Below are 9865 nucleotides of genomic sequence, written 5' to 3'. Positions count from 1 at the left end.
CAAAGGTCTTTAGATTCCACACAGAGGAGATCGCGTCATTACTGTAAAAAAAAGTTGTTGCTTAAACTTAAAAACTCAAGGCAACCCACTGCATTTACGTTTTTAGGTTCTGATGGATAACTTATAATTTCAAGTTTAGGAGAAACGTTGCTTCAGTTAATGTTTTTGTGTTTACAAGACTAATAACTGTGCTTTTTCTCAACTCATATTTTATTGTTTTACCAATGTAATTCCTAAAGTTTACACAACATATATTTTTTTTGTTTTGCCAATCAATTTCCTAAAGTCTAGAAAAAGTATCCTTTATAGTTTTCATGAGGTGCTCCTAATCAAGATATGTTTGATATTCTGTCTGACAATACCACACCTTTAAAATTGGATGAGTAACATTTATTACAAAAATTTAACTTTCATTTTGTTTTTGGAAAAGGACTTTATTTGTGGCTGAATGTTGTCAGTATGTTAAAAATGGCTGATCTCAAAACATTGTCAGTGGTGCAGTTGTGTTTGAACACAATAAAGTTATTTGAAAATCAACATTGTGTAAACATTCATTAATACAACAGGGAGCACCTCATGAAAACTATAAAGGATACTTTTTCTAGACTTTAGGAAATTGATTGGCAAAACAAAAAAAATATATGTTGTGTAAACTTTAGGAATTACATTGGTAAAACAATAAAATATGAGTTGAGAAAAAGCACAGTTATTAGTCTTGTAAACACAAAAACATTAATTGAAGCAACTTTTCTCCTAAACTTGAAATTATAAGTTATCCATCAGAACCTAAAAACGTAAATGCAGTGGGTTGCCTTGAGTTTTTAAGTTTTTGCAACAATTTTTTTTTTACAGTGTACTGATGAAATCCCTTGGAAGAGTTCGTCAAAGAACGGTGCCTGAAAAGAGGGGAAATGTCGCCAAAATTACACATTAATTTTAAAATGGCTGACTTCCTGTTGGATTTGGGATATTGCTCCAAGAGACTATTTTGTACATCTTGATATCTCCTATAAGCTTACCAGGTTTGAGACTCATACATAAAACACAGAGCAGGGGCTGTTGTTTTGAAATTTTGTAGGAGGCGCTGTGGAGCCATTTTGCGCTATTCAAGGAAAATGATCACATAACAAGATAGCCCTTAACACATTGGAGGTGTGCGCCAAATTTCAAGACTTTTTAAACTTTCCAAGCCCCTCAAAAGCCACTTCATCTTTCATGGTGAACCGCGTTGCCACCAGGGTGGGCCGTTCAGTTTAAAGTCACAATTTTCTCACTGAAGCATCATGAAGGACTGATGGTGATATTCACCGCTTTTGAGGTGGCCACGATGAACCTGTGAAAATCAGTACAACAAAATTAAAGACATGACATTTCCTGTTGCCACTAGGTGGCGCTCTGCGTATTCCAGACAATGGGCACATCAATCTGTTCAGGGCGGGTCTGACATCATGCCTGTAAAGTCTGGTACTGATCAGACTGGATTTCATTGAGTTATACTAATTTGTTTCTTAATGGGAGACATCAAAGTTCACCATGCTGCTGGGGTCACACCCTTTCGCGAAAAGTCACAGTTTTCACTGTAACCCAAGACCAACTCCTTAAGGCTTTCCTGGAGAAATTTGAGGCTGCAGATGTCACCCATCACAATAGAGATTGAAAATGTGACGTCATTCAGGGGTAAAACCGCAAAGGATTCTGGGAACTCGTGGCAAGAGGTACTAGTGCACGCAGGCTTTCAATTGAAATCAGTTACACAGCGATAAAAAGAAACACAAAAAATGGCAAGAAGCTGTTGTATTATTAACTGCAATAGCCGGTCGCATGACAGCCACGGGAAGCCGACGGGTAAAGAGATCGGTTGTTATCGGATTACGTCGTTGAAGAGAAATTGTTCAAGCCATGTTTCCGAAGTAACAAAGAGCCGACGGATGGCCTGGATTGCAGCCATTCGAAGACCAAATATAACGTCCCAGAACACTCCAGCTCACATGTTAGTCTGCTCCCAGCATTTCCACAAAGGTCAGTGTTTTGTAGTAGTTAATACGTCATTTTTCATAACATAATTAGTGATATAGGTTACAAGCAAGTCTGGCGCTGAACAGAAATTATCGTGCTATGCTCCTTTGTTTATTGCGCATAAATAGTGAATTGTCCTGACAGAATTGCGTTTCGCTTCTGACAAAAACGTATACTTTTATTCACAGGATAAAACAGTTTTTTTGTATCACTAATTGTCCAGTACGATTACAGCATACAATATTATTGTCACTGCTACATTTCTGTAATGCGTACCAGAAATTATTTCCACTACTAATTAATTACCTTTGAGCTCAAAGGTCCTATTAATAAACGGTTAACGAAATGTGTATTTATGAAGACGATTTGTGAGACTGGTAAACTTACGATACGTACGATGGTCTTTCGTTCTACACAGTGCATTTCAAGGTCCTGTACCCATCCGTCGATAAACTGTACCTGGGCTTGTTGCAGTGACCTGAAGTTACTAAAAACTTCATGAGTGTATGCACTCACTCCAAGAACCGTATAATTATAAATATGAGCGTGGTGAAAGTTGGGCAGCACGCTAACGTCTTTTGTCCACTCTGTGTGCTCGTAAGGGTCTGACCCTTTCACTCCTTTGATTTTTTTCTCGTATCTTTTCTTTGACTTTTCATCAAGTCTGTCTTTGTACGGACCAGCATTGTTCTCCTTCGTTTTTGTACATACCTTTTTGGGGGGCAAAGAAAAAGCAAGAAGGTATTGGAACCGGAGAATGAATGTTTTGCGGTGCTGAAAATGCTTGCGTTTGATGCATTGCTTTGATTGTTTTGCCACCAGTGCCCGGCATGCAATGCGCTAAAGTCACGTGGTCTGTCAATCTCTATACTGTACCCCAAAGTGTAAAACATGACATTTCCTGTTCCCACTAGGTGGCGCTGTCCCTGATGTCAAAAATGGCAGTTGAAATATGTTCAGGGGTGGAGCCCTAACATATGTGTGCTCTTTGGTCCAGATCGGACAATGTATGATAGAATGAGAGGCAATAAGATTTTCATGGTGAGTCATTGAAATTCGCCGTGGCGCCACCGCTTCACCATATCGCGAAAACTCAAAAGCTCCGCAATTTAACATGGCCAGGTGTGTAGTTGACACTGACCAAATATGAAGCTTATACGACCAAATCCCAAGGAGGAGTTCGAAAAAGTTCGAGGCATGGAAATGGCAAAATTAGAGCCAAAATGTCACCTTCACTTCTAAATTGCGGACTTCCTGTTGGGTTTGCGTCATATGGGCCCACTGACTTTTTTGTTCGTCTTGGCATGATACACATGTGTGCCAGATTTCATACATGTAGCTCAAACTATGTGTTCGTAGGGCTTCATTTAACAAGGCATAGGTGGCGCTACAGAGCCATTTTCACATGCTCATATGTAAAACCATTAAAATACAAAATTTTTCACCAGACTTGACATGTGTGCAAAATTTTCTGAGTTTTTGAGTATGTTAAAGCCCTCAAAAAGGCAATTCATTTCAATGAAAAATAATAATAATAAACGGAGCAGATACAATAGGGCCTTCACACTCTCAGTGCTCGGGCCCTAATAACGGTGGAGCCGATCACTAACATCACAGAGCGTAGGAGGTGTGTGACCCAAACTAACATGCTAACCATAGCATGCTGCTAAAGCTGTAAACAAATACTTACAAAAGTCTAATTTACTGTACTACATTTTCTGTAAGCTTTCAGTTTCCAACCGTAATGGTTAATCTATGCTATGTGATTGCTGTTATATTCTATTTCGGGCACGATATGAACCTGTAAACAAGAAAGAAATGATCAGACAGGGAGACATGGCTTGCAGTTCCTGAATACTCCGCCATTATGAGAAAACAGAGTGCAGCATGCGCTTCCGGCTGCTAACAACTGGCCAAACCATGGTCTCACACTGCCACCTACTGGTACAAAAATCGAGGGTCCGCTACAAATATCCCAGGGTAGTTACCAGGTTTCCTGTTAAAATTACTGTAGTTATTTAGGGCATTCCCAAATGGAAATATCACTTACATTGAAAGTAAAATTACTTAAATTAATTCACATAAATGTGATCACACATTAGTGGGTATCACATCTGTGTATATATACAGTGTTGGGAAGGTTACTTTTAAAATGTATTCCATTACAGAATACTGAATACATGCCCCAAAATGTATTCTGTAACGTATTCCGTTACGTTACTCAATGAGAGTAACGTATTCTGAATACTTTGGATTACTTAATATATTATCATGCTGTTTACAACTACGTGAATGTACTGTTACTGAAGGTCCGCGGCTCCGAACCGTAGTAAAGCGACCTCGGGCTAATACAGTGGGTTCCGTGTTGGGCTGGTAGCCGAAAACTAGCTTTACTTTGTTGTCTGGGTCAACTTTGCTTGCCAGAGACAAAGAGAGGCGTTGAAAGGCTGCTCCAACGGAACTTGTTTTTTCCGGAGGAAAACACGAACACAGTGTACAGTTGAGTCTTAATAGCTTACTTACAAATGGGCTCGTCAGGTACTCTTCTTGGCTGCAGTGGTTATTATTATATTTACATGCTTCCAGCTCCCGTTTTTGCTCCGTGACAGCTCGGACTTTTCCTTCTCTCTCTCCCTCGCTCACAGACACATAACGTGTATGGCAGTCCATTCTCCCTGCAGCACGGACTACACTGCCCATGAGGCTACATTCTTTAGGGCCATGCCTGTAGCATTCTGCCTTTTAGCTTAGCACAACAACAACAACAAAAAAGCGCTCTCTCACCCAGGAAACACGCAGAGAGTAACTATGGCAACCGTAACGCTGACGCCTGGAACAACAGAACATAGCTGTCAAACAAACCCAAACAATCCTGACCCGCGACAATATGAAACAGGAAAGTACCGCCGTGTAATCCATTTATTTCAACAAAGTAATTGTATTCTGAATACCACCTTTTTAAACGGTAACTGTAACGGAATACAGTTACTCATATTTTGTATTCTAAATACGTAACGGCGGTACATGTATTCCGTTACTCCCCAACACTGTATATATATGTCACATGACTGGAGTGCAAATGTTAATAAAGCAGAAGCGAACTTGTTTAGCCTTCTGCTAATTTTGTTTTTGCTTCTTGTTAATTATATCTGTGCAAAGATGTAGCTTCCCTTTTCTTGTGTCTGTTTTTAAGTGCAAGCATTTGGTAGTTGGTAAGGAAGAATTTGGTATCATTGCATATTCATATATTTAAAATAGTTGTGTTTAAGTGAATGTAATCCTAAGCTTAATACATAAACTTTGAAACTAAGCAGTCGTCTCATTTATAAATGACAAACTCAACATGAAAAATGGAAACAACCACAGTATTTCATCATGACTGATGAGCTCATCACATACATGTCATTGTCATGTCTGTATGTCATGCAAAGGGGGGTAAAAAAAAATGAGTGGATGCAGCAAATTTGCATTCTGTTAAATTCCAGTTGTTGTACTAATAAATAACTAGGATAAAATGGTGTCCTGTTCCTTTCAAACTGCAAAGGATGACAAAGTAAGCTTGCAGGTGCCTAAAACTGTTAGCAGAAGCAACCCCCTGCAACAATTCCACTGAAAAAAATGTATCCTGTATTATTTTATCTTTTTGTCCTTAGCACCAGTTGTTTTCTCAAGGACAATAAAAGAACTGGGAGTTTTGTTTTTTGTTTTTTAACTTGCTTCTTATACCTAGATGTGCTTAATTTAATTTTTATTTTCAACAATGACTCAGATACCTTAGCTGTATCTTTCAATTATTGTATTGTTCGGTATTGTACCATATTGTAAAAACATAATTTTAATTCATGTACATTCTTTCATCAAGTTTTACATAAATGAATCCTATTTGATGCACAACACCAAGCAGTAAAACAGGGTTCAGAAACTTAATGAGAAAGTTTCTTATGCTCGCTTTCGTAGAATAAGACTGGTCAGTCGTGTCAGCTGGACCAAGGATGCAAGGAGTTTGGACATTTTGGCCCTAAGAATGATGGCAAGGCTGACAGATAAGCAGTTTACTGACACCATCCCCCCAGCTTGGAAATACACTGTAGAACTAAATTTCTGTAAAATGCAAAACTTTTATATGTGAAAGTCAGTGTTGGTCAAGTTACTTGAAAAAAGTAATCAGTAATTACTGATTACTTCCCCCCAAAAGTAATCCCGTTACTTTACGGATTACTTATTTTCAAAAGTAATTAATTACTTGGTTACTTAGTTACTTTTTAAAAACACGATTTACAACCTGAATAGGTAATAAAGCGATAGATCTTTCAGCCCAGTTCTACTTTTTCTGCATAATCCATCATACAAAATGTAATCAAATGGAAAAGCCCCTTTTTAAAACTTGTTTTATTAGTTTTAATCATTTAACTTTATGCTTCAAGCAAAAATTTAATTAAATGCAACATTCTCTGACTGGAAGAGATTTGTTCAACATTTAAACCTATTTTCTGCACATCAAATAAAATATTTTTTTGTGTTTACACTCCTGTTGCTCTATTTTCACCTGTAAAGCAGGAGTGGGGTAGGCGGAGGTTTGCCCTGGTGCAGGTGTGCCGCGGCGGTCAGTGGAAGAATCCGCAAGTTTTGTGGAACGGAAATACGTGGTAGCGCACTCGGTCCTTGCTTGAAAGTTTAGGGATTTTTTTCGCTGTAAAAAGAAGTTTTCTTCCCACGCACAACAGACACCAATGTTTTTGTCACTTTTATGGAATCAAACTGAAAGTAAGGTCAGTACTTCCACGCTTTAAACGCTGCATGCTCATACTCTCTCCCGCACTCGATATATTATCCATTGTTGATCTGCAGACAGCTGTTGTCACAAACGTCGCACTCACTTATGTCACTGTCATGAGACATTCTGTAACAAGTGTCACCTGGCAGTTTGTTGCTCTCTGCCAGGTGATTGGCTGAAGACCTGTGAAAAGGTAGTGGGTGTGTGGGGTGAAGTCAGTGCTCTTCTGTGGAAAAAACCAGAGGCGAGTAATTCACTCGGGTGCCAGTGGGTATACTGTTGGTAAGAGACTTTTGCCATTTTGTTTGGATCATTTGTTATTGTAGGTGCCCATTTTTAATGTGTGTCGTTGGACTTTTTTTAGTGTGACCACGAATTTTAACAGAAGAATTGATCAAGCCCTAGATCAACTGCGCGCAGGGAAACTGATCAATATTGTAGGTATATTGAGTGGTTGTTTTAGCTTTATGATTTTGAATGGTTTCATAAAATTGATATTTTTTGGGGTAATATTTTAATCGATAATGTTGTTTGTGTTTTTCAGCTGTGCTGTCTCTGCTGTCCTTTTTTTCGTTCTTTTGATTGATTTGTAATTTTGTTTTGGTTAGTCCGTCCAGCCGCAAAGGCAGTTATTGATTGAGAGTGAGTTGTGTAAGGGCGGACTAACCTCCCTTTTTGTTTTTTTTTGTTTAATTGTTTGTGCCACTTCCCTTTATCTCCCAGATCGCAGGTCATGCATAGCGCTGATTCCCAGCTGCGCTGAGACCCGAAATGTTTGCAGTGTGTGCCACAGGTAAATCGATTGCAGTGTCGCTAAGCGGGGTGTGACAGGTTGCAGTGTTGTGTTATTTTCACACCGTTTGTGTGGTAAGTCTCATGTACAACATGTATATGTACAACAGGATAGAAAGTTGCCAACATTTTCAGGGAAGTTGGACAATATGGGCTCACTGACTCTAGATGAGTGGATTGAGCAAATGAGAGACTTTGTGCGCACGAAAGGCAGAACAGAAAAAGAACAAGCTCAAATTATTTTTAACCATTTAGAGGGTACTGCACCACTGAGATAAAGTTTTTACCAAAGGAACAGAAAGAAAATGTTGAGAAAATTTTTGATACACTGAAAGAAACTTACAGCTGCTTAGATTCCCACATTTCTTTGCAACGCAGATTTTTCAATCGTAAACAATTAGAAGGTGAGTCTTTAATTGACTTTTCTCATTCTTTGATGGCCTTAATGGACCAGATTATTAAAACAGATGAGGAAGCCACAAGAAAAGCTTCAAAAGATCTGCGTGATCAATTTTGTGATGGTGTTAGAGATCAGACACTGAGGATCAGGCTGAGAGATTTGATTAATGCCAATCCACAGTGGACGATTCGTGAGGCGAGAGCCGAAGCAACCAGGTGGATGGCACAGTATGAGAATCAGCCTTTTAGGTCCAGATATAATCAGTCTATTTCTGTTTCTGCAGATATGCAAGCTTCTTGTGAAAGTGTAGATTCTAGAACATCAGAATATGCTGAGTTGGTGTCCCTTTTTAAAGCCCAACAGACACAATTAGAGTTGGTCATTAAGGCATTAAACCCACAAGAGGTGGCTGCTTCTAACAATCACACTTCTCGACGTAGAAGAACGGTGAATGGTAAACCCATTTGTTTTAGGTGTGAGCAAATTGGACATATTGCCCGATTTTGCCCGACATTACCCAATTCAGATGGAACTCAGCATGAAAGAGCAGCTAGGGCTGACGGCCAAACTACTAGAGCGGCGGAAAACTAGTACCCACCAGTGCACAGAGCCACACACTGGTGGGAGGGTTGCAAGGCTCCAATAATGTAGAACTCAATCATCTAGTTGGTGAATGCTTGGAAGGGGAGGTTGATGTGGGTGGGGTTATTATCTCATGCTTGCTGGACACAGGGTCCATGGTCACAACAATCACAGAAAGCTCTTTTAAAAATAACTTTTCTCATCTCAGTGATGAAAAGCTTAAAGACTGTGGTTGGTTGGGACTTAAAGCAGCTAATGGTCTACAAATATATTGAGTTACAATCCTGGGAATTCACCTACCTCGTCGAGGGGTGTTGATTGTGGGAGATCCAACAGATAGCCACATGGCACAGAAAAAGACATCTGTACCTGGTGTGTTAGGAATGAATGTATTGAACCCCCTGTACTCTGAATTCTGTAAACAATATGGTTTTGAAGTTTGAAGTTTTGAAGACTGCGCCACGTGGTTGGAGAAGAGCGTTGAGATACTGCCAAATGATGGAGGCCATGGCAAATTCTCCTGAACCACATCATGTTAGAGTACAGGGTAAGAAGTCTTTCTGTGTTCCAGCTGGAATGCAAAGTTATGTTGCTGTTACCTGTCCAAAGATGCCTGTGAATACACCCATTGACCTCTTGATTGAACCTCTAGGGCCTGATGATGGTTTTCTCCCAGAAGGCTTATTGGTGTCTCCTTCATTGGTAAAGGGAGAAGGAGGGGAGGCCTTTGTTCCAGTTACTAATGTGGGTAAAACTGATGTCTGGTTGACACCTCGTCGGGTGATTGCTACAGTTCAACTGGCCAGTGTGCTAGCAGAGGGTAATTCTGAAATACAGGTCTCTGTAAATTCACAGTGTTGTACAGCTTATATTTCCAGTCATACAATGGCAGACAATGCAGCGGAATTGGATCTGCCTGAATTTGAAAATCTTGAGGAGAGCGAGAAACGGCAAGTAAGTTTTATTGCAGAAGTATAGCGGCGTGTTTGCCAAGAATGAGTTGGATGTTGGTTGTAGTAAATTGATCACTCATGAAATTCCTTTGATAGATGAAACATCAGTGCGACAACCATATAGGCGAATCCCTCCGTCTCAGTATGAACTGGCAAGGGATCATATCAAACAGCTGCTGCAAGCTCACATCATCAGAGAAAGTAGTAGTCCATATTCATCCCCAATAGTTCTTGTTCAAAAGAAGGATGGAAGTCTACGCATGTGTGTCGATTATAGACAGTTAAACGCCAAGACCAGAAAGGATGCATTTCCTCTGCCAAGGATTGAAGAATCCTTGGATGCTTTGA

The sequence above is a fragment of the Oreochromis niloticus genome, linkage group LG18 (assembly GCF_001858045.2).
Source record: "Oreochromis niloticus isolate F11D_XX linkage group LG18, O_niloticus_UMD_NMBU, whole genome shotgun sequence".
NCBI classification, from domain to species: Eukaryota; Metazoa; Chordata; class Actinopteri; order Cichliformes; family Cichlidae; genus Oreochromis; species Oreochromis niloticus.
This window is presented reverse-complemented; position numbering follows the sequence as displayed.